Below are 25664 nucleotides of genomic sequence, written 5' to 3'. Positions count from 1 at the left end.
CAAATCTTGCAAAGTTTGGGTGCCATCATCTTGGATCTCACAAAATCTCATAGGGGGTGCTGGGGTGCAGGACACACCTGGTGACATGCACAAGGAGGGGTTGACATGACACCACTGCTGGCCAAAATTTTTAAAATCTTGGTATTTTTGGATAATACCATTATGTTATATATCATTCAAAGTATAATTTCATGCAGAATGTAGTGAAACAAATTGGGTTGAAATATCTCTATTTTATCAAAAGTTATAGCCAAAAAACCAGTGTGGGTGGGGCAATGGTGCATCACCATGCCCACTACCAGGGGAATTCCCCCCCCCCACTGTATGGGAGGAGGTCCATCATGGGAGTGATGCACTGGGATGTCAACTTCCCAGTTGATGTCAACAACTGTCACCAGTCAAACAAAAAACTGGAAGTGATGTTTTTAAAGCTTTATAAGTAGAGGCAGTCTACTTTCTTATTTTTATTTAGTCTACAGTTTTGTTTTTTTTGGGATGTTGGTGTTAGCCCAAAATAAAAATTGGTGAAAGTGGTGGTATGTCTTTTAAATTCCAAATCAACATTTTAATCAATTTTAAAGCATTTTAATCAGATGTAATCACTGTTATATAGGTAGTATTCATATGTTTTATTTCATTTTTACAGTTTTAGACTGCACCTACTTATAAGGCATTAGGAGGCCCAGAGAAGCCCTTATAAGGCATCAGGAATGTCACTTCTAGCGTCTCCCTGAAACTGGAAGTTGTGTTATTTCTATTGCTGAGCTCAGTCTGAGCCTGGCAGAGGCTGCAGATGGATGTCCACGGCCTCTGCTGAACTCAGAGGACGCTCCAGAGGCGAGGAGAGTGGAGCTTCCCTTGGATCTGGAGGGGATGCACGTGGGGGACCCAGCAGATCAGATCCACAAATGACTTAATCCGCAGATACAGGACCCCCTGTATTCATGAAAGTTCAATTGAAAGGCCTTTCATTTACACCTCTATAAGAATAGCCCTGCTGGATCAGTCCATCTAGTCCAGCTTCTAGTCCATCTAGTCCAATTTCCTGTATCTCACAGTGGCCCACCAGATGCCCCAGGTAGCACACCAGATAACAAGAGATCTGCATCCTGGTGCCTCCCTTGCATCTGGCATTCTGACGTAGCCCATTTCTAAATTCAGGAGATCACACATACGCATCATGTCTTGTAACCCATAATGGATTTTTCCTCCAGAAATTTATCCAACTCCCTTTTAAAGTCATCTAGGCCAGATACCATCACCACATCCTTTGACAAGGAGTTCCACAGACCAACCACACTCTATCATCCCATCACCTGCTACTCAAATGCCATGATTGTTTTGTGGTTCAATTCCAGGTCTCATTTCAGCTGTATTCTATAAGATTACCTTGACAAGATTAGTCTTGACTGAAGAGGTTTATTCATGACTGGTTTAATGGCCTCAGTAAGGGATATGCCATGTATTTGCTGCCACAAATGCTTTTATGCCTTTCACTAGATTAGCCATTTACTTATAAATAGCTTAATGAACACACCTAAAGCATTTATAATGAAATGTGAGATCCTGGAACTATAGCAACTTCTGGTTCCTGACAGTGCATAGCTTTCTCTATTAAAATATATTAAGTAACTGTTAATGCATTTGATATTGTAGGGATAATTCTATGTTGCTGACAGAGAACTCTGGACCAAGTCATTACTAAGAAGTTTCTCTAAGGTCACTGAATATAGTAGACCTTTAGAGAAATTGTAAGGTGTCAAATGTAAGTTCTGTGGTCAAATATGGCCCCTGGAAGTAATTTATCCAGCCCCTGTTATATAATTGGGCTCTCCCATCTTGATAATTGGGCTCTCTCAGATCTTTAAATTATATAACAAGATTTGCACATCTTTCTGTGTGAGAACCAAGTGCTTATTTTTTGGTCATCATCTGCTCAATGATGTTACTCTCTGCTTAATGATGTCACTCTCTGCTTGATGTCACTTCTAGCCTTCAGCAAGCTCCTTGAATGCTATTCAGCCCACTATATGAAATGAGTTTGTCACTTCCGGTGTATACGATGCTATGGACCAGTACTCTGAATCAAAAACGGGACTTGGAAAGTTACGAAAGCTTTGTGGAGGCAACTGAAGTATAACTCGCTCAGGAATCTGAAGTAGAAGAGCATAAGTGTGGGGGTGGGGTGGAAAGAGTGTCTTGTGTTAGAGATGTCATTAAAAAAAACTTTCCATTTGTCCTTCATGGCGCAGGGGTACCATTTATTCTTTAGATTAGAGATTCGTATGCATATGTTTATTTTACCCCCCTCTTTATTAAAGGTAGAAGGCACTTCTGTGTTGTTGTCTGAGTGACATTTGTTCTCCACAGGAGCACAGATAGAGAGTTGTTTCCTTAGCAACCACCCTGTGCAAGTTCTTTGAATGCCACCTTGGGCCTACTCTGGCTTCTTCTGCCCTTTAGTTGTTTGTACATAGATTCTCTCGGTGAATTAGACAGGTGCCAGACATTAAGAAAGCGGAAAAGGACTTGGCTTTCAGAACTCTTCTGCTGTGCTTATTCTCTGACACGAAGAGGAGTTTTTCATCCGTGACTTAACGAGCAGATAAGCAGTGAAAAGATCTCCTTGCGGCAAATCTTGGGAGTAGGGTAGGAGAGTGATCTAACCTTCAATTTGATGGATAATGTACACTGTTGAAATTGTAGGTGATAGGGGTATGAATGGCCCCTGTAGGAGACATAAACAAGGTTGGTTCTATCTGGATTGTGCTCACAGAAACCTGCTAATGCTAATGATCAGTGCAACATAATCCATCACAGAGCTCAATCCTATCCAACTTTCCAGTACTGGTGCAGGTGCATTGCAGCCCTGAGGTAAGGGAACAAATGTCCCTTTTCCTTGAGGAGGCAACTGCCTCCCCACCCAAGAATTGCCTCCCCAACAAAAGCGCACTTACCTTTTGCCTCCTGGGGCAGGAGGTCTGGTCTAGAGGGTAGAGCCTCCATTTGCCTGAAGGTCACCAGTTCGAGGCACTGTGAACAGCGAGACCTTGAAGCAGTTGACAAGCCGAGCCGAGTTTTTCCATCTGCTCTTTGGCCTCCCTTCAAGTGAGATATGAAGGATTGTTAGCTTGCATGGGAGGAAACTGGAGGCCAGAATGTGATACTAAATCATAAAAGGATCCATCTGAAATGTAGTTCTTGAAAGACAGAACCTTCGTCAATTGTAAAAATCCCTATAGGGATTTAGTATAGCCTGCCTGTGTAAACTGCCTTGTAATAAAGTCTGAGGAGAAATCTGAAGACCATGAAAGGCGGTATATAAATACCTGTATTATTATTATTATTATTATTATTATTATTATTATTATTATTATTATTATTATTATTACCTTGAGGAGGCATCTGTGACTGCCCCAACACCACCACCAAAGCGCGCACCCCACTGGCGCAGCTGCCCTGACATGGGAAAATTGAATAGGAGGACTGGGCCCACAGTCAGCTGTGGTAGAATAAACTGGTAGAATAAACTGGGGCAACTACTAAGCCATATGACTGTAAATGGAACCATCAGGTTTCAAGTTGTTTAGGATCTGGCCAACATCTTGAATTCTGCTTGAAAATGGACAAGGAGATGATATGGTTGTTCAAGGACTGGCAAGCCATGTTCCATACATTGAACCAAGCCAGGAGACTCTCAGCTCTGTTTTGAACCAAGTGAAGTCTCTGAGAGTCTTCAAGGGCAGCTCCACATACAGCTCTAGACTGTAGTCCTAACAGAATGTTGATAGTTTGGCCAAAGCATGCATAAGCATTGCTGAGAGCAGCCCTAGCTGGTGCACCAATCTAAAAGCACTCAAAGCAGTTAGCAACGTACTTAGGGAACACACAATTTTTAAATACAATTTAAAAATTCAATATTCTCCATAAAAATTAGCAAAAAATAAGTTAAACCAGTGATTTTCAACCTTTTCCAACTTACAGCACACTGGCAAGGCACTAAAATGGTCAAGGCACACCATCAGCTTTTTGACAATTGACAAGACACACTGTGCTGTCAATGGGGGCTCACATCCTCCAATGGTCCTATTGATATATGACCCTCTCCCAAATTCCCACGGCACACCTGGGGACCATTTGCGGAACATCAGTGTGCTACAGCACAGTGGTTGAAAATGGCTGCGTTAAACAATATACAGCCCCAGAACAATAGTATTGTAACAGGTAAACTAAGAAGAAACAGGAGAAACGCATACTTCAACCCCCAAAGTTAAATGGAACAACAGGACTTTTGAATTCCCTTCAGAAGAAAGGAAATGATGGAACCAGTCTTAAATTCAATGCCAAGGAGTTCCGTAAACTGGATGCCACTGCAGAAAAGGCCTTTTCATGTGTCTCCATCAAATACACCTCTGCTAAAGGTGGGACACACAACAGAGCCATCTCAGGGCCCAATCCTATCCAATTTTCCAGTGCAGGTGCAGTTGTGCCAGTGGGGTGGGTGCTGCATCCTGTGGTGGAGGGGCAATCACTGGGGCCTTCTCAAGGCATGGGTGTTCCCTTACCACAGGGTGCAATGTGGCTACACCGGAGCTAGAAGATTGGGCCCTCAGTTGATCTCAGGGAACAGGCAGTGGAGGTAGTCCTTCTAGTAGTTAGTTGTTTCAGCATACTCCTAAATTTCTTGACTGCTACAGTGTCCATGAAAACTTCTCAAATGTTTACTATAACTTCACTTTTTTAAAGTTGCTTCTGGGGCAGAACATACAGCCAACAACAACAGTGATGGTGTGGATTATTGGGATAAACTATTTGTCAGAGAACCTCTTAATGTCCTACATGAACAGACTTGATATCCAGCTCATTTCCTTCCCCAGCAGATCGGTAATCCTCTTCCACAATTCAACTCAAGTGAAACGCAAGGAGATTTGAGTTTTTGCCTTCAGTCCTCAGGGAAGACATTTTCTGTTCCATTTTCCATCTCTGTGCGAAGGAGTTGAGCAGGAAGGTGGAAATGGGGGATTGGAAAGGTCAAGCATAAAATAGATGTACTCAATCCTCTTGTGGAATGCTTCAAAATTAGTTGTATGATTGACTTGGTATCTGAAATAAACTCACAAGTTTATTAAAAAAAAAAACAATACAAAAAAAGGAGAAGAGCCTTGCCAGATTAGAGGAGAGCTCTATCTTGTCCAGCAATTGGTATTCAGACACACACTTCTTCCCCAAATTTGTCTAAGCAAGACTTCATGGTAGTGTTAGGAGAAAGTTGGGTGTTCGGAGAGTGTTGGAACAAAAGTTGAGTGTTGGGAGAGTTAGGACAGACAGAAGAAAATATTTCTTTACCCAGTGTGTAATTAGTTTGTAGAGCTCTTTGCCACAGGAAGTAGTGATGGCATCTTGCCTGGATGCCTTTAAGAGGGGATTGGACAAATTTCTGGAGGAAAAGTTCATTATGGGTTACAAGTCATAGTAGTTATGTGCAAGCTCTTGGTTTTAGAGGCAGGCTGCCTCTGATTGCCAGATGCAGGGGAAGGCATCTGGATGCAAGTTGTGTCTGTTTTCTTGTATTCTCCCTGGGGCATTTGGTGGACTACTGTGAGATACAGGAAGCTGGACTAGATGGGCCTTTTGCCTGATCCAGCAGGGCTCTTCTTATGTTCTTATGTTCTTAGTGGGAAACTACCAGGGATATGCTGGAGCCACAGCACCAAGTCTCGAGTTGAGTCCCACATCAAGCACACACACAAAACAGAGTCACAAGCATGCACAAAGGCGCGCCTTGACTCAATGCGATTCATATCTTTTCATTTCATTTAAAAATATCAAATCAGTGCCCAAGTTCTTGACATGCGTGACTCAAGTTTGTTACGAGTCGCAAAACACTTGTGTTTTCATGGCTCGTGTTCATCTGAGTCTCGACCCAACCCTGGAAACTATTTGCAGCACCTTAAATCTCAGGCTTGCAACATTGTGACTCAGTGTAGTTCTGAGGAGCTTTCCAAGGAAATTGATCTTGTGGCATTTGAAAGGGTATCCAATGTATTTCAGCATAACAGTAAAAGTTCTACCATTAATGGAGTTCTCTAGCATTTACTCAGCACCCCCCAATAAAGACACAGGTGCGGGCATATGGTACAAAGGGCCACTTTATTAACTATTTAAATACACCAAAGATTGCAACAGGGCCTAACAAATAAGTCGTGCGGTTTCTACATGGGGGAAATGGAGCTGCCCGTCTACTTCCCCCTATAACAATTTGGGCAACCACACTTTACTCTGGGCAGCGTCAGTACAAGCCTGCTGCCCCCTTCATTGTCACCCTGAAGGGCCAGGGTGTCAGGCTAGCTCAGGCCACCCGAGCGAATACAAGGCCAAGGTTCATCCAGCCTGCGTCACCCAGCCAGGAATGCCAGCATGACCAAGTGTGCATTCCACCCAGCCCTTGCCACCCTGCGGTGTACACTGAGATGACCTTACCTACCTAAAACCTGCACAACACCTGCCTAAAGTGACCAGCAAGACCTAGGGAAACCCAACTCTGCCCCTAACTCCACAGTCTGAGATAGGCAAAAAAACCACCAACCACCATGCCAATTAGGTTGATGGCAAATAATCCCTATCCGGCCCCAGTTGGTGACCAGCTAGCCTCAGACTGCCAAAGGGTGGGCAGGTGGGGGATTGCTGCCTGGTCCCAACTGAGCAGGCTCCACCTGCATGTGGCCCTAATCCAATTAGCCCCCAGCCAATAGGCTGTGGGGCTTGCCCCTCCTGTGCCTCGTGTGGGGGCAGGGCAAACGCCAGTGGCGCATTAATTCACGTGCCACCGGAATTATCAGGGTCTGTAACAGCAATAGGGGTGTCTTTTTTAATAAATGGAAAAAAATAGCTGTGCTTTTTTTTCTTTTTGAACCTTTTCTGGGCACTCACCAGACTGCTTCCAGAAGCTTTTGAAGCACTGAGAGTTTTCTCAGCATTCGGGACTGCCCTTTGTGCTTCAAGCACCACTCAAGTTGTGGCTGCCCACAGGAGGCACAGTTCCAACATCAAAGAAAGCAAGCCCCAATGACAACAACAGTAAGCCAAATGATAATTGATAACAACATTCTTTGAACAAACTCAAGGCACTTTGGGGGTCCGGGGTGGTATTGCTTTCTCATGAAAGCTTTTTGTGCCAGCTCTTCTGCTGCTGTCAGAGCTTCTGGGCACATGGAAGGGTATCTTTGGATTCAACCCAAATGCTACTTTGCCATACTATGTGTGTGTGTGTGTGTGTGTGTGTGTGTGTGTGTGTGTGAGAGAGAGAGAGAGAGAGAGAGAGAGAGAGATGCCACAAAACTAACATATGTATTGTGCACACAATATCACAAAGTATATAAAATACTTTTTATTTAAAAATTCAGTAATTGTATTAATGCAGCATTATCTATGCAACTGGGTGACTTTTGTATTCTTCAATATGCCTTGTTGCTTAGCTTGCAAAATTGTAAGGCAGCACAAGTTCCAGTGGTGATTTGGCTGGGGGGGGGGGTGTCACATAAAAAGAACCTAGTACATCCTGGGAGGACCTTTCCAGACCTGCATTCTCTTGGCTTCACTGCAACTGTTGAGATGCTAATTTATTATCTTGTATAAACTGACCTTTTGCCCCCCCCCCTCTCTGTGAGCTTAACCCATATAAACACCATGATTTGCTATAATTGTTGGTATTTATTTTCCCAGACTAGGCTTAATTACCACATAAATATTCCGGTTAACAGAAAACGGTGACCGTTTAATACTTTATTTGCTATGTCCAATTAACATTTGTGACTGTGGGGCTATGGTGAAGAGAGAATTTTATCCTAGAAAGGTTACACCCCCTGGTTAGACCAAGGTCTCTTGCCCTTTCTTACTTCCAGGAAATAAGTACACAATACCATTACATTTTTTTTTAACTCTAATTATCAATGTTGTACAATGAGTTGCCGGCGGCTTGGTGACTTATCTTCTGAACAACTTCCTAGACAGAAACAAATTATGCAGATTTCAAGTGATTATGAAATTATTACATTGCTGGTGACTTTCAAACTCTTCAGCTGTCATTGTAACAGGGGTAGTGTCAGGGATTGGCCAGGTTGGACCCTGGCCATGGAACTATGGCCATGAGATGGCCCACATGAATCCTCAATACTCTTGGCAGTGGTAGCATCCAATGCACCATCAGGGAGTGCGTAGGATGCATTCAACTTGACACTGATGCTGTCTCCTGGGTACAATTGACTAAGGGCCCAATCCTATCTAATTTTCCTGTTGGCAGCTGTGCCAACAGGGTGCACTGCATCCTGTGGTGGGGCAGCAGTCAAGGAGGCCTCAGTTTCCTTACCTCATTAGTTTCCTTACCTCAGGGCTGCTGTGCAGCTGCCTCAGTGCTGGAAAGTTGGATAGGATTAGGTCCAAAATCTTCAGCTTGTAGAAATCAATACAGCCTAATTTGAAAGTACATTGGCCCAACTTAAGAAATTGGAGCAATGTTTGATTCTCTTCAAAACAGAAAGTGAACCAAATTGTATCCTGGTCTTCACACTCAAAAATGGGTCAAATCCAATCCAATCAACCTGTACTGCAGTGATTTTCAGCCTTTTCCATCTCATGGTGAATTGGGCACTAAAATGTTCAATGCACACTATCAGTCTTGACAACTCACAAGGCACACCATGCTGCTGGTGGGGGAGCTCACATCCCCCAATGGCCTTACTAATAATTAACCCTCTCTCAAATTCCCGCAGCACACCTGGAGACCATTCACAGCACACCAATGTGCCGTTGCCCAGTGATTGAAAGTAGCTGCTTTATTGACATAGTGAAAACTATGCCACCAGGGAGGCATTAATCATATAAACCAGGGGTCTCCAAACCCCAGCCCAGGGGCCAGATGCAGCCTACAGCAAGCCTCTTTCCCGCCTGCAGCCAACCTCTTGTCCCCTGAAAGCCTCTGGCCCACTCAACTGAGCATGACCAGAACTGTGCTCTGATTGTGTCTGGAGGGTGTTCTGAGGGCTAGAGAGGTTTATGAACACATCTAAGTTCCATCTAAGTTCCAAGTTTATTTATATAAATTTTATATTTAAATTTTTTTTCTGGCCCTCCACACCACGCCAGATATTTGATGCAGCCTTCTGGCCAAAAAGTTTGGAGACCTCTGATATAAACTTAAAAAAAAAAAGGAATTTTGCCACTCACTCAATGACTTCCAGGAGGCCACTGCTGAGGAGCAAAAACTGTTTCTCTGTGTCCAAGAGCCCTAGTTTGCTCTCTAGGGCTGAATCCAATTAGGTGGCCCAAGAATCCACATGGATTGCACAGTAAAAGCAGATATCGGCTAAGGTCTCCACAGTGCCCTAGTTACAAGGGCTCAGCCAGTCACAGAATGCAATCTTGCAATATCTTCCGAAATGGGTTAAAACAAGAAATGAATGTACAGTTCTCTGGATCGAAGCCTGCCAATGACTCTTAGCTATAACAGATTGCAAGCAGTAAAGCTCTGGTTGTCATGTGATGCTTGTGGGTTTCCCAGGGGCATCTGTCTGCAGTTTGAGATAGAATGTTGGGTTAGATCCACAGTTTTCAACCTTCAACACTGATATGGTGCTAAAATTATCAAAGCACACCATCATTTTTTATTGTTATTTTTTACAATTGACAAAGCATACCATGCTATTGGTGGGGGTATCACATGCCCCAATGGCCTTGCTAACAAATGACCCTCCCTCAACCTCCTGCAGCACACCAATGAGCTGTGGTACACTGTTTTAAATTGCTGGGGAAAGATGGACCTTTGTGGAACTCAGCTCTAGATCAGTGTTTCTCAATCAGTTGTACAACAGTGGAAGAAGGCTTGCCATGGTGGGCAGAGCTCCAAAGCATGTTTTTCCATGCCCTCCTGTCCACCCTGTGAGTTTTCCAAAAGCCCTCCTGTCCACCCTGAGCATCCTACTGGTGCTTGTTGCATTGCATCTGGCCTCCCAACCCAGAAGTAAATAGCAATGATGTCATTACCAGTAACTTCTGGTGGTACTTCCATTAGGCAGACCATGTGAAGTGGTACAGCGGAGGACCTACACCAAGAAACCCTGCTCTAGATCAGGGATGCCTAAACCCCGGCCCTGGGGCCACTTGCGGCCCTCGAGGCCTCTCAATGTGGCCCTCAGGGAGCCCCCAGTCTCCAATGATCCTCTGGCCCTCTGGAGATTTGTTGGAGCCTACACTGACCTGACACAACTGCTCTCAGCGTGAGGGCGACTGTTTGACCTCTCACGTGAGCTGTGGGATGAGGGCTCCCTCCACTGCTTGTTGTTTCAGGTCTGTGATGCAGTAGTAGCAGCAAAGGAAAGGCCAGCCTTGCTTTTTGCCAGGCCTTTTAATAGGCCTTGAGCTATTGCAAGACCTTCATTCATATAAGTTTTTCTTTAATATATTCATTTAACTAAACTTATCTAAATTTATTCAAATTTTAAATGTAAATTCATTCTTCCCTTCTCCGGCCCCCTACACAGTGTCAGAGAGACAATGTGGCCCTCCTGCCAAAAACTTTGGACACCCCTGCTCTAGATGATGTATTCATATGCCAGCTACTGGCTTCTGTCTTTAGGAGGCAGTCCAACACACAGCAATGCTAAAGGCCCCTGATTATTAACATGAGTGCGACCAAACACTGTTCACAATTGCCTGTTTGTACTCAGAGAGGTATATGCATTTCACAAACAGAGTAATAACCGCTTGCTTAATAGACCAAGCAAATTATAGCAATGCTGTTTGGCTTACCATGAAGAACAGTAGCACTATATACATCCCCCATAAACAGAATATAGAGCTTGAAAACCCATTTTGCTCCAAAGTACAACTGTCCTATAAATAGCCTTATAAGTCACACTTTAAGGGTATTATGCTATTTAATCACTCATGGTCCGGAGGGTGCATCTTCTAGTCACCTGAGACTCTGAGAGAGAGAGAGAGAGAGAGAGAGAGAGAGAGAGAGAGAGAGAGAGAGAGAGAGAGAGAGAATCCTATCTACCAAGCTGGTTCTTTGTCTTAGGTGTTTATCTAATTGTATATCTAAATTGCAATGAGGACCCCAAACCATAGGTTACCTGATTCTCAATTAATAGCCTTTGAAGATAAAGGACTCACAGTTCAGCTAGAGAAATATTCTTCTATTCCTGTAATAATAAAAATTCCCCCTTTTCTATAGCATACAGTTATACACATGGTCACTACAGAAAAACAAATTATATGTATATCATTTATTAGCAACTTGCTCAAGGATGGTGGAAAAGGCACAGTTTACTCTCTGATATCAGAGAAAATGTTCTGAGCGTGCAGTTGTTACATTGTGTTAACACGGGGTCAAAAATGGAGGCTGGTGGACGGATCTGGCAGGGCACAAAAACGGTTCACTTCTGCGAATACTGTGAACAATCCAATAAGTTGAAAAATAAATACTTGTCAGCTCTTCAGTTACATTCCCCCCATGCTTGTTTGTGAATTTATAGTTTCTTTTGACCGAGATTTGGAAAGTAAGCAATGAGCTGAACTGAGCTTGCTTTTTTATTTGCTTTGAAAGGAATGTGCATCCCAGCTTCTAAGGTGACTACTTGTAATTTTTTTTTTCTTTAAAGGGGAGCTTATATTAAAAATAATTGGCAAGTTAAAAAAAAAAACTTTTCAAGGCTTCATTTCTAGTTGATCAAAAGGGTTTTCTTTGATGAAGATAACGTCTTAAGCAACTGAGGGCTCAATTCTATCCAACTTTCCAGTACCTGTGCAATTGGAATGCAGCCCCGATGTAAGGGAACAAATGTTCTCATATCTTGAGGAGGCCTCTCTGACTACCCCTACACTAGAGGATGCAGTACACACCCCATTGGCATGGCTGCACTGGAAAATTGGCTAGGATTGGGCCCTGAGAACACAATCCAGAGATTGTGCTGGGCCAGCGTAAGACCCTTACTCCGGGTCTTGTCACATTTGCGTCTCCTTACTCCGGTATGTCACATTTGCTTCTCCTTCTGAGTCTGCCAGGCTGGCAGACATCCATGTAGTGACCGACAGAGGCCGGATCTGGCCTGCACACCAATGGGGATAGATAAGTTTGTGCTGGCCAAAATGGACCAGCGCAGAGGCCTGGGGGTGGGGGGAAGGCGGAATGGAGGCATTCCAGGGCAGGCCGCAGTTGAGCGGGCAGTGGAACCTGGGGGTGGGGGGAAGGCGGAATGGAGGCATTCCAGGGCGGGCCGCAGTTGAGCGGGCAGTGGAACCAGTTCTAACCCCAGTTGCAGGCAACCCAGCGCAACTCTGGACTACTCAGATCTGCATTACCTCTTTAGGTGGTGCAGATGTGTGTAGCCTAATTGGGGCTGCTGCAGCATTTCCTGGGGAAAGGGGAATGACTTCCCCGTATCCCAAGCTAAGCCACAGGCAGCCACAACCTCAATCTGGATGCGGTGCAGGCCAGCTGGTCTCCCTTTTCCAGCATGGGTTAGGGTTAGGCTGTCAATACTGCCGCAATCTTAGACTATATGTGATCTTTCCTTTTGAGTTGTCCATGATTAAATACAGTTTCAAGAAAGATGAAAAGCCCATATTGATCTTTGGGGGAGGGTTTTGGAAGGCAGCAGACAAGTTGTATCATGGCAGCTTCTCATGTTTTTGTGTGAGGCTGGCACAAAAAATGTCAAATTTAGAGCTTCCTTCAGGTAAGGGGATATTTGTTCCCTTTCCTCGAGACTGCATTGCTGCTTCACCGGCACTGGAAATTTGGAAAGGACTGAGCCCACAGACTGAGCCCACGTATTGACCCACTGAATACTGGTGGTGAGAATGAAAAAAAAAAAATTTACACACACATCAGATGCCGTTTTTGGATTTGTGTGAAGAGAAATGAGCAGAGATGACACATTACTTAGATGAGCCTGAGCACATCAATTGACTAGTTATAGCAATGATCTAGTTGATTGGTTTGAACTATCATGATATTTTTAGCTCAGGAATATTAAAAAAATTGCCAATTTCACTTGAAAGACAGCATTGTTAAGCTGTATCTCCCAGTGCTTGTTGTCTTTCTTCACCATTCCTTATTCCATCATCTTGAATATGGTCAAAATTGAATATTGATGGTCAAATTTATGGGTTTTCATTAGGATGGCCTAATAAACATTTCCTGTTCCACCTCCTCAAACTCCCCTGGAGATTTATAATAGTTTTCTGCAATCATTCTCCCCTTTTTGTCACCTATCTTTGATCTTGATTTAAGCTGGTTCTTTTGTAGGTTGCCACTGCATGTGCGTGTTGTCTCTTCCTGCTCTCTTTACTTCAAACAGAAAGCCATAATGAAGCCAGTTTGTATGGTGGTGGCCGCACCAGGGTGAGAGGGGGGGAAAGGTGAGGAAATTGCTGTGCTTTTAGAGCTTAGTGGAGACAAAAGAAAAGCTGAAAACTGTAAAATGTTCCTCCATTGTTAAGAAAAGAGATGGCGCTGGCAGGATAATCTTGAAATGATGCTTAGATCTGCAATAAACCTTCCCCTCACCAAGACACAGTGAGGGGGCCTGAATTATTGTAATCACATTACTGTAGTTTTCAAACTGTCTATCTTCAGGGCACTTTTGTCATCGTTTGTCTTCTGAGGAACCCCTGCAAATTTGCTGTGCAATCCTCTGTGTATTGCAGAGGATTCTGGGACGTGTTCTTGAATGCACATTCAGCTGGTGCGGGGTATCAGCTAGCCTTGCTAGTTCTAACCATCACCTGGTATGAACTGAGGGGTCAAGATACCCATTCTCCTGTGGCTTCAGGTGGCCAGAGTGGTTTGGTGCAGGTGGAAAAACTTGTTTCAAGATAACTTGCTCCACGAATCTGATGAGGGGTAGTTGATCTGCAACCAGGTGAGAGAGTATGCTGTTTATCTCTGCTTTGGCTAAAATCTGTGAGCTGATGTAATGTACGCTAACAGACTGAGCTGCAAATCAGAGCATCTCTGGTTTGAATCAGACCTGGTTGAATGGGGGCATGGGGAGGGCGGCAGGCACAGGAGAGGGCAGGGGGTGGGCAGAACAGGGGAGGAATTGGCCCGGGACTGGCAGGGGCCTCCTTCACCAGATACTATGCTCCATGTCAGGCTGTCTGTGCCAGCAATTTAGCTGGTGTGTACTCAAGTAACCCCATTGCGGGGGCTAGGGCTTTACTTGGGGAAAGGGGGTGAATATCCCCTTCTCCCAAGGAGACCTCTGGCAGCTTCCTTGGTTCTGCAGGATACAGCAGTGGCCATTTCGGTACCACTGCAGCCTACAGTGCCAGGAACTTTAGACCAGCCAGCCGTATTTTCAATGGCAGCTGTGCTTGGTGCTACACAACCCACCTAAAATCGGCTCATTTCCCAACCCACCATTGGAGAATCACTGACTTAAAGAATCTAAATGCAAGTGTTGTAACATCCTTGGTGCCCTCTCATGTGCATACTTTGAACATGTTCAGAAATACATCTCTTTTTTTGGGAAAAGATGCTATTAACAATTTTACACCCAAATCCTAACCAACTTTCCAGCACTGGCATAGCTATGCCAATGGGACATGTGTTGCATCCTGCAGTTGGGTGGCAGTCATAGAGGTTTTGTCAAAGTAAGGGGATGTTTGTTCCCTTACCTTGGAGCTGCATTGCCCTTATGGTGGTGCTGGAAATGGGTTAGGATTGCACCCTTAATGATGTAAACCAGGGGTGTCCAAACTTTTTGGCAGAAGGGCCACATATCTCTCTGACACTGTGTTGGGGGCCAGGAAAAAAAAGAATTAATTTACATTTAAAATTTGAATAAATTTACATAAATGAATTTATTAGAGATGGAACTTATGAATGAAGGTCTTGCGGTAGCTATAAAAGGCCTTGCACAAAGCAAGACTAGCCTTCCTTCGCTGCCATTGCTGCATCGCAGATGTGAAATAGCAAGTAGTGAAAGGAGCATTTGTCCCACAGCTCAGATGAGAGGTAGAGCAGTCATCCTCATGCTGAGAGCAGTTGCATGGGGCCAGCACGGGCTCCAGCAAGTCTCTGGAGGGCCAGAGGCTGATTGGAGACTGGGGGCTCCCCAATGGCCTGATTGGGAGCCCCCGAGGGTCGCAAGTGGCCCCTGTGCTGGGGTTTGGGCATCCTGATGTAAACAATCACTGACATTTGCCAATACCCATGACCTATTGAATGATTTCCCAGTATAATGGGAATTAACAGGGGACAGTGGAAATAGACTCTCTGTGCCCTTATGGTAGCAAAAAGACTGATATTTAAAAATTGGAAGGATAGATTATCCCTACTGTTAGTCAATGGGTTGAAAACGTTTTGACCTTATCAAGTGCTTACAGGTGATAATTGCAAACAGGTATATTTGTGGATATTTGGATCTTAGATTTATCAATACAAGTTATACAGGTGGGACCTTGGTATCCACTGATTTGTTATCCCCTGATTTGGTATCCACTGATTTGACTCACCACTGATATCGAGGTCCACCTTTAAATGCCTTGTAACAAGGGAAAAAAGCACCAAAATCTAATTTCTTATCTTTGCGCTGTTTAATAATTATAATTTCATTCCATTATTCATCCCATCTAGTGACTGAATGTGGTATAGTGTCTATACCAATGTATTCTGGGGTGAAAACAGAGGATCAAGAAACCTGGAAGTAGGAAGCTTCAGGAGGCTTCCCCAACGCATCTTGGAGTCATGTGAGGCTCTGTGTGCTACAGGTAAGGGGGGTGGATTTGCGGGCAGCGGCATCCCATGGGAGGGGCACCATCGCGGACCTTTGCCCCATGGCGTGGGGCTGAGGATGTCTGCTACTGGTCTTTAAAGCTATTTTTCCACTGATTTGGTATCCACTGATTTTTTTTTTTAATTCACTGGGGGCTCTTGAAAGGATAACCCCCCTTTAGGTACGACCTGTATATGCAATTGTGTAGATCAGTGATTTTCAACCTTTGTTGTGTCATGGCTCACTGACAAGGTACTAAAATTGTTTGGGCACACCATCAGTCTTTTGATAATTGACAAGGCACACTATGCTGTTCGTGGGGACCTCATATCCCCCAATGATCCTACTAATAAATGACCCTCCCCCCCCCCAAAAAAAATAAATTTCCATAGCATACCTGCAAACCATCCGCAGCATACCATGGCACAGTGGATGAAAATGGCTGGTGTAGATTGTTTAAATATCATATTTCCCCTCCCCCCCTTTTTTCTTTTTCCCTTTTCTCATAAACACATACATCTTAGTTTCTCTTTGTAATGGTATTGAAAACAGATATTTTTGTAGTTTGTAGTTTGCTTTGTAAACCTTTGCATTGTGTTCTTATCTGTATTTTTTTCCTGTCACAAAAATAAATTTTAAAATATAAAATGAAATTACATAATTATTTCTCCTCTAAAGACTAACAATGCTCTGATAATTTCTCTTGCACTTCCATTTTTGCAGGTTAAAATCCTCTGCTAAATTTCTTACAATCCCGACCCCTCCCAACAGATTGCTTCTTCTGTCTTCCACAGATATCGTTTAGTATGCTGCAGATAATTTATTCTCAAAGGAGTCAAATGAAGCTTTTCAAGCTTGGATCCCAAGAAAACTCTTCTGCAGTCTAATCTTAGAAGTATCTATGGAAACTAATTGCTGGAGACCTGAGGATTTACCATCTGATTCAACCATCTCATACAATGAGATCAGTTGAAATAGATCAAACATATGTATGTTGGAGCTGGGTGCAATATCACTAAGCAAGTGGTGTGCCTCTAAGGTGTGCCCCTGAACAACAGCAGGGAACCACCAGCAAAAGTGGTGGCAAAAAATGCACTATAGCAAATCAATTTAAAACACAAAGTTTCTTTGCTCCTGTGATTTAAAAACAGCCTTGTTGACCTTCGTGATGTAAGATAAGAGTCCGTAAAAAACAATCCATCAATCAGTCCTCCTCCAAGGGCTTAGAAAGCACTTCACTCAGCCCCTCCCTTCACCAATGCAATTGGATCACCTTTCTTTCATGTGCTCTGGGGGAAGGGAGGGGTCACCTGGAGAGAGAAGGATTGATGGATTGTCAGCCAGCTGCTCTCTCTCTCTCTCTCTCTCTCTCTCTCTCTCTCTCTCTCTCTCTCTCTCTCATTAAGGAGGCTGTTGTTAAAGGAATGTTCAGTTTTTAAAACTGATTTTAAAGGGGTGCATTTTTCCCCTTCTGCAGGGATCAGCACATTCCTTCTCATTTGCAGTGGCTATTCGTGTTGAGTCAAATCCGTGTATAAAAAATCAGTGTATAAATAGGCTGGACCTGTACTGCCTTTCTCATCATCAGGCATTACTGAAGGTGGTTTACATAGGCAGGCTGTTCTAGACCAGATAAAAGTCTTCACAATATTGTTCTATATATAGAACCCTTCAGTGTCCAGGAGTCTTCATTTCATGGTATAGTCCTCTCTCTTAGCTGCACAGCACATGCCTCATGTTTCCAGCCACAAATCATGCCAAGTAGGGGGATCTCCAATTGTTATCACTCTTTGCCTGACTGGCATTCTCAGCATTCCCAGTCTACCCTCTCTCCAGGGCATGAAATACCAGCGATTCCTCTCTCTCTCCCCCAGGGACATGACTACTTGTCAGTGACTTCCAGACATCTCCTATCTAGGCACAAATCCAGTTTCTCCCACTTAGATTCAGGGCATAATCCTAACGAGGTCTACTCAGAAGTAAGTCCTATTTTGCTCAATCCTATCCAACTTTCCAGCGCTGATGCAGCCATGCCAATGGAGCATGTGCTGCACCCTACAGTGGGGAGGCAGTAACAGAGGCTTCTTCAAGGTAACAGAACATTTGTTCCCTTACCTTGGGCCTGCACTGTGGCTGCACCAGCACTGGAAAGCTGGATAGGATTGGGCCCTTAGGCAACTCAACCTCCAGACCACACAAATCTAAGTTCAAGTCTATGCAGCTCAAATCAGAGTCTAAAGAGCAATGTGGAATCAATTTTAGGGGGAATAGAAGGGAGGAAAATGAGGGCATGGGGGGAGGAAAATGAAGGCTGGAAGAATTGGGCTGTCTAATACCTGAACAGGGTGCCAGCTGGCCCAGCAGTTCTTGGAGCACTGATGGAACTGGGAGTGCTTAATTGATAAGCACTCCCAGGGTGTGCTTAATTGATAAGCACTCCCAGGGTGCTCAATGGGTTATGATCAAAGTAGGGTAGTGGAGGGTATGGCATATCAGTGAGGAGTTCATGGCCAAATATTTTATAGAGAATTTTCCCATAATACAACAAGGGCCTATTGTGGGGTTTGCTTCGCTCAGATCATGCTTTTGTTTCTTGATGGCCTGCGGTTGCTCGTCCCTGGTGAAATGGTTGTCTTATATTGTGCACAAATCTGAGTAGGCTCATTGGGCAGGCTAGAGCTTGACATGCTGTAAAGGAACAAATGTTCCCTTACTCCAAGGGGACCTCCAGCCTGCTCCATTCCAGTTCTGAATACAGTGGGGGCCATGGGTTGCAAAACTTTCAAATGTAAAGCTGTGAAATGTCTATAAATTTGTTCTTCCGAAAATTTTTGTGACTGTTCCAAAGCAAAGACCCCTTAGAGCAGGGGTGTCAAACATAAGGCCAGATGCAGCCTGCTGAAACTTTTTATCTGGCCATCTAGCTCTCAGCTGCTGAGCAGTGCTGAGGTGGCACTGTCCAAAGGGCAGCCCACACGATATCTTGAAATATGCTCAAGATTTGCATATTTTCTGTTGTGATTTGGAGCTAGTGAGTTCCTAAGTAGACGAAAGTGCTTATTTCTGGTTATGACCTGGTTATGACATCACTTCCTGCCTAATGACATCACCTTCAGCTCTCAGCAGGCATCATGAATGCTATTCGGCCCGCTGTACGTAACAAGTTTGAGTACATACGTAACAAGTAGAGACATATCAGCAATTAGAAATCAATATCGACTGTATAAGTTATTTAAATAAAATCAAATTTGACTTCATTTACTAAAAGAGCACTGGGTTTCCCATAAAATTTATTCCCCATGTTAGGATATTCAGTGGCTTTTGTCTTCTTTTTTATTATTAACCAACTACTTTTGATCAGTGAGCCTTTGATATTTCAGCTGACATAAAATAATGATTTGATCAGTGGAGTACGGATTAAAGGCCTAAAAAGGGCTATTTTGCTTCAGCCATGTATTAAGCATTTACAGAACTGGTCTAAATGCTAAATGCTGTAGCGTACTACTCAAAGGGTGAAGCGAGGGGAAAAGAGAGAGAGAGATTTTTGACAACTCATTCGATAACATTTGCAGCTTCCTCTAGCCATGGGTTCGCTGTCTCCCCTCACAAATGTCAGAATCTAAATGGTGTTTGACATATTTGATGTATATTTTTGGGAGATTCTCATCTGGGAAATGTTTAGAGCCAGTTAATTAAACTCAGGGTGTTCTCTGAAGCTTTGCCTAGCAGCTTGGGAGCTTGGAATTTGCCCAGGAAATGGATAATACAACCTTTCTCTAAAACAACTGCCACAGCCATTCATTAGAGTGTCCATTGATGCGGGCATGTAGAAAATGAGTGCATTCTGTCCCTTACCCACCATCACAAGGCAGAGGAAATGTGAGCAAAATTACTTAAGTGGAAAGAACAGCAATGGCAAGGAATGCATCAATTAAGGAACAGATAGAGGAGAATTCCGGGTAGTTGGGACTCGTCAGCCTGGGAAGGCAGCTTATCTGAGAGAAGGAAAACTCTGATCCCAAACCTCCACTGCCTTGTGGCTACATCCAGTTGTGGAAAAGGCTTCAGGAGTCAACCTCGAGGCAAAATCTGAAGCCGGAGTCCCTGAGGCAGTTCATGGCTATGTGTTCAGGAGTTCTGGCAACTCCTGCGACGCCGCTGGAACCAACCGTATTGGCTTCTGCCTTTCCATTTCAGCGACGTGGAGAGGGGGGATTTGCTGCATGGGTAACAGCCTATCCTCCATACCTACTTTACCCAGGCTTCGCGCACTGGAGAGGACACTCTGTTCCAGAGCCACCATTCAGAGCGTGACACCATGGTCTTCCGAGTCTGAAGGATGCCAACAACATGAGAGGAGAATTCATTGTTGGGTTTGTGGGTTGGTTGGTTTCAGCTCAACGCTTAACTGGAGAGGAATGAGAAAGAATTTGTCAGAAGGACACCATGTGAGTGCATTAAGCCATTTCCTTTGCAGGGATGACTTTAGATGAACATAGTTGTTGTCTTATAGTCAATCAGATTCAATCTTATTTGTCTTATAGTCAGTCTTATAGTTCATTGATATCATTCATATAGTTCATTGATATCACAGGCCAACACACATTTTGCTTCCTTAAACATTACACCAATTCCTGGGTATATTTGGGGTGCTGATTCCAAAAATGGCATCTGTTTTGCCCTATCATGTCTAGTTTTGGAGACACAGCATAGTCTCTTTAGTTCAAGAGCTTCCTCATGAGGAAGACTACGCCATGGCTTCCTCATGAGGTAGCTGCTTGAACCATTCACTAAAGAGGCTATTCCATGTCTCCAAAACTAGACGTTGCCCCAAATTTATATCAAACCACCATAAAGTTTGGGAAAAACTTTCCTGATCCTCAATTTTGTAGGCCTGTGTATTCAATCTACATGGACAGTCACATCTCTAGGCTTCCTTCCCTGTCCCCATCACCTACTGCTTGATCTTTTCATCTGCAGCTACCAGAGATTGTCCTCTATGGCAGAGTGTGCCATGCTGCCCTGGGTGGTATCATGGGATGTGCACTGGCTGAAACACTCTGCAGCATGACAATGCAACAGATTATGGAGCAGAGGCTCTGCTTTGTGGGCTATGTGTTGTTCCGCAGTTTTATTTGGGCCCGCCTGCCCACCCTGACTGTTTTATACCAATTTTAGGGTTGTCTGGGGTCATGGAACCTGGAAGTAAGTCTTGATGATGTCATCATGTTGCACATCATCATGTCATTGACAATTCCAGGTTCTGCAACAGGCACCAGTGGAGGGAGGGCACCTTGGGAACTCCTGCTCTATATGGCTTTACATATTTTTATTTATTTTTGATGTATAACTCACCTTTCATCTTGGTGGTTGATACATGAAACTTCATTATCCTGAGTCCAACCATTATTCTATCAAAGTTACTATTGGCTGTACTGATTAACCACTGGTTCCACGGGGCTTCAGATAGGGGTCTTTCCTGGCTCTACCTGGAGATTACAGGAACTGAACTTGAAATCTTCAGCATGTAAAACAGGTGAGCTATACCTGCTGTCCCACTGACCTATAAACTCATCCATCAGATGAAATTGAAAGATTTCTAATAAGAACCAGGTTGCTTATCAGTGTCTCCAGTGAAACCTGGACAAGTGGCTTTGACCATGAGAAGATTCTTGAGACAACATTCTTATCTTTATTCAGTGATGGGAGCTGTTGCCAGCATCTAGTCAGCTTCTGAAATTTTGCCCATAATCTGAATAAAATGTTTTGAGATTGTAGCAAAGAACAAAACTTTTCTATAACAACATCCAGGAAAGAATGCTCTCACAGGGCTATATACACACGGCTATATGTGGACAACACAAGCTATTTTTGGTATCACACCCTGGGGGGAAGATAATATAAGAGTCATATTCAATATAAGAATTGGGGGAGACATCAGAGTTCATCTTGTCCTGCAATTCATCTCTGTCATCTTCTAGATGCCTCAAAAGGTTTAAAGTAACGTTGGGTAACATCTGTTGATTGACTACATTTTACATGCATAGTGGCTAATAAAAAAAAGACCATAAACAATTACTTTAGGGTTGAGGTATTCAATCTGTGCATCCCGCCTCCCTGGTGAGGTGTGGCTGGCCTCCAGGGGCATCATGAGGCATCAGGGGAGAGAGGTGTCTGGCTGCATGTGTTGCCTGCTGACTTGCTGCTTTTCTGCAGCTGTGAATGAGGTGGGGAGAATGAGGTGGGTGTGAAACAGGGTGGAGGGAGGTGGGAGAGAAGACTGGCCGGGCAGTGCAGAGATGCTGCATCTCATCAGCACAGGGCACGCTCCTGGCAGGCTTCAAACTGAGAGGGAAGAGCTCAGCACTTTCCTCTGCTTGGGAAGGAAGGAGCCAGCCTGCTCTGGGGGGGGGGGTAATGTCCAAATGCCCAAGCTTGCATCCCTCCATCTTGCCTGGGGGGAACAGGGGTGGCACTTGCATGTTGGGGGGTGTGTGTGTGAGCAGCCCCCATCTACTTTGGGGGTGAGTTGTAATCTTGCTCAGTGTGGCTGCAATCCTTTCCACACTTTCCTGGGAGTAAGCCCATTTGACTCAAATGGGACTTACTTCTGAGTAGTCCTACATAGGCTCAGGGTCTATGTCAGCTTAACCCAGGATCCTCACCTTCCTCTTTTTCCTCCTCCATCAAAAAAGAAAAAAAAGCCACTCTTGATGGCTCTGTCTCCAAAAATTGATTAAAAATAAAAACACCTATTTGTTTTCAGCCACCCCCCTTTATCCTCCTGCCTCCTTTGGGGGGGGGGGTTACTTCCCATGTTAGCTGCTATTTTAAGACAAAAGGCACAATCCTAGCTAGGTCTACTCAGAAGTAAGTCCTATTGTGTTCAATGCGACTTACTCCCAGGAAAGTGAGCTTATGATTGCAGCCAAGCAGTCTCTGGGTCTCAGTTTGCATCAGTTTGCAATTAGCAGATACACACAAAACAAAGTCTTCCCCTCCCCCAGAAAATGCATCACTTCCTCCCTCCCTTTCCAAAACCCTCCAGGTGTGTTGCTGACAAACTCAGGGCACAATCCCAGCCAGGTCTACTCAGAAGTAAGTCCTATTTTGTTCAATGGGGCTTACTCTCAGGTAAGTGTGGATAGGATTGCAGCCTCAGAGTGCTGGCAGCTGTTTTTTTGTTTTTGTTTCTAGTGTATAATTATAACACCTTCACCCCCATTTTGGGGGTAACTGAGGTGAGATTTTGTAATGGGGAGCTGTGGCCAATGGCTACAAGGATCAGGGGAGCCACGAGCTGGAAAAGTTCAAGAACCACTGCTTTAGGGTATGGCTCTTCTCAAGCCTATTTCCAGACATAACCTTTAGATCTCCCTTTGGATCTCTGATTGGGGTAGCATTGGGAGTAGGCCAGATTGGACAGCACCCAAGGTCCCATGTCAATCAGAGGGCTACCAAGCTGGCCCCTGAACCCCTCTCCCCCAGGGCAAGGAATTGTGGTGGCACATGTTGGCCAAGATATTTCCAATACTGCTATGCCCATCTCCTTCCATCTATAAATGGTAGCACCCCAAAGGCCCCTCCAAAGTGTATTGCTTTCCCTATTGGACAAAGGGAAAGATGGGAGAAGAGGAGGCAGGATCTCACATGGTAACTCCTCTTCCCATCCACCCTGCTATAAACAAACCTTTTCCCCAAAGGCCCAGTGTCTACGCTGGCTAGTGCAGGAGGATGAGAGGAGGAACTGCAGCCTCTTCTCCTCATCCTCCATCTGTATCAACAAATGAGAACACAGAAGTCCGGTGCTGGGTTCAAATGCAGAACTTTGTGCCAGTACCCACTTCAACCTGACACCAGCATCGTCTGTCTGATCATACAGTACATTTTGCCCTGCCCAATATTTCACTCTTTACAATGAATAGTGAGGGGGGAAAAATCAGCATGATGATTTCTAAATAGGTGTAATAAAAAATAAAACTTGTTAAGTGTTTCAGAAACAGGTATTGGGAGAGAAGAAAATTGTTTTTAATCTTTGGCTAGACTGAATTTAATGTGCATTGATCTCTGTATTTTTTTTTTTTTAATCATACCTTAAATGGTTCGGTTCAGTTTTATTCCTATTAAATCATATGAGAGGCTTAATAAAAATACCAGTCTCTAAATCTTGAAAATGGATATTTGAAGGATTGCAAGTATGGGGGGGGGGGGAAGGAATTTGATATGGTGACTTGGTAAAGTGGAGAACTTTACAGCAGCTTTTAGTGGTATTGTAAAACACAAGGTGCCTGACTCTGGTATTTAAGATTTTGCTAAAAACAGTCTGACTATGTTATGCCCCCTTTTGGAGTGGGAGAAGAGAATCAATACCTGCATGTACACATGCATATGCACTATGCTTTATGGCAGGGGTGCTCAAACTTTCAACTTTAGGGATGCTGGACCTTTAACAAGTGTATAGAAGAGAGAATTGCAGCAGGTGCAACTTGTCATCAGATGACAAGCTACACCTGCTGAAATTCTCTCTTCTATACACTTGTTAAAGGTCCAGCATCCCTAAAGTTGAAAGTTTGAGCACCCCTGCTTTATGGGAATCAACTGGAATAGGATAGGCAAAAGGAAATACTTGTTCATGTAGCGTAAAATCAGTCTATGGAATTCAATATCATGAGATGGTGGCAGGAAAAACTCAAGGAGGACAAGTCTATCAGTGTCTGCTTGTCTTGATGGCTACATGTGACCTCTGAATTCAGATAAATAATACCTCTCGAATGAACATCAGTTGGAGGGGAAGAATGGTATCAGCAAGTGACCCTTGTTATTTGTGAGTTTGCCAGAGAAATCAGTTGGATAACAAATGCTGGACAAGACAATCTTCTGGCGTGATCCAGCAGGATTTTTTCTCATGTTCTTAGGTTATTTTCCAAACACTTGAACATGGATGCTCCGGGCAGTCGCATCTATTGCCCAGTGTGATAGAAGGCTGTGCAGCAGGATGTCCAAGCAGATGCAACTGCCCAGAGCATCCCTGTGCCAAGATCAGCTTGAAAGAAACACGGCAGAACAGTAAGCGCCGCTCAGGACAGGGAGGGCATTTTCCGGACACAGTGGTCTCCACTTTGGAGACCGCTGCATTAAGGTTACAGTCCTGTGCAAACTTATCTGGGTATAAGTGTTAATTATCAGTAGGGCTTACTTCTGAGTATGCAAGGCTAGCATACCTTTTATACGTATGCGGGATAATTATTTTTAATTGGATTTTTCAAGTTTGTATATTTGTTTTAAAACTATTGCTACATGCTCCAAGAGTTTTGAATAAAAGGAGCAAAAAGTTTAAATGATGTTTAATAAGCTTCAGTGGCAGGAGACGAAATAACTCTAATGAAGAAATTTAAAACTGATTTTTTTTATTTTTTTTGGGGTATAGTCCTAGTGGGGCATGGCTATGGGATGTTAGGAGAGGCATATTACACTTCAAAGTTTACCACTACATCACTTGCTGTGTGGGATAAAGAAAGAAATTAACCTTTTTCTTCATTGTATTTTACCTAAACCTTTACCCCAATAAGGAGGAGAAATTATGGCTGATGTTCCTTCCAGCTTGTTTGTGAAGATCTCCCATCAATATGTCTACTGGTAACGTTAACGCTAAAAGTAATTCACTTATTGGCATATTTAACTGCCCCTTAGTTTATGCATAGCTTTGTCAAGTCTGATTGGAATCAAATCAGTCAGTTGGTCTTCATACTAAATCTAAAAAGTGGCTGTCTCCGATTCCCCCGTTATCAGAAAAGTCGGCCTTTCCAAGCTTGTTGGTGAGGTGGATCAATGCAATTATCATCCCCTGACATATGGCAAGGAGCTATGAGTATTTTCACATGAACT

Source organism: Tiliqua scincoides, chromosome 12 (assembly GCF_035046505.1).
Source record: "Tiliqua scincoides isolate rTilSci1 chromosome 12, rTilSci1.hap2, whole genome shotgun sequence".
Taxonomy (NCBI): domain Eukaryota; kingdom Metazoa; phylum Chordata; class Lepidosauria; order Squamata; family Scincidae; genus Tiliqua; species Tiliqua scincoides.
Note: the sequence above shows the minus strand (reverse complement) of the source record.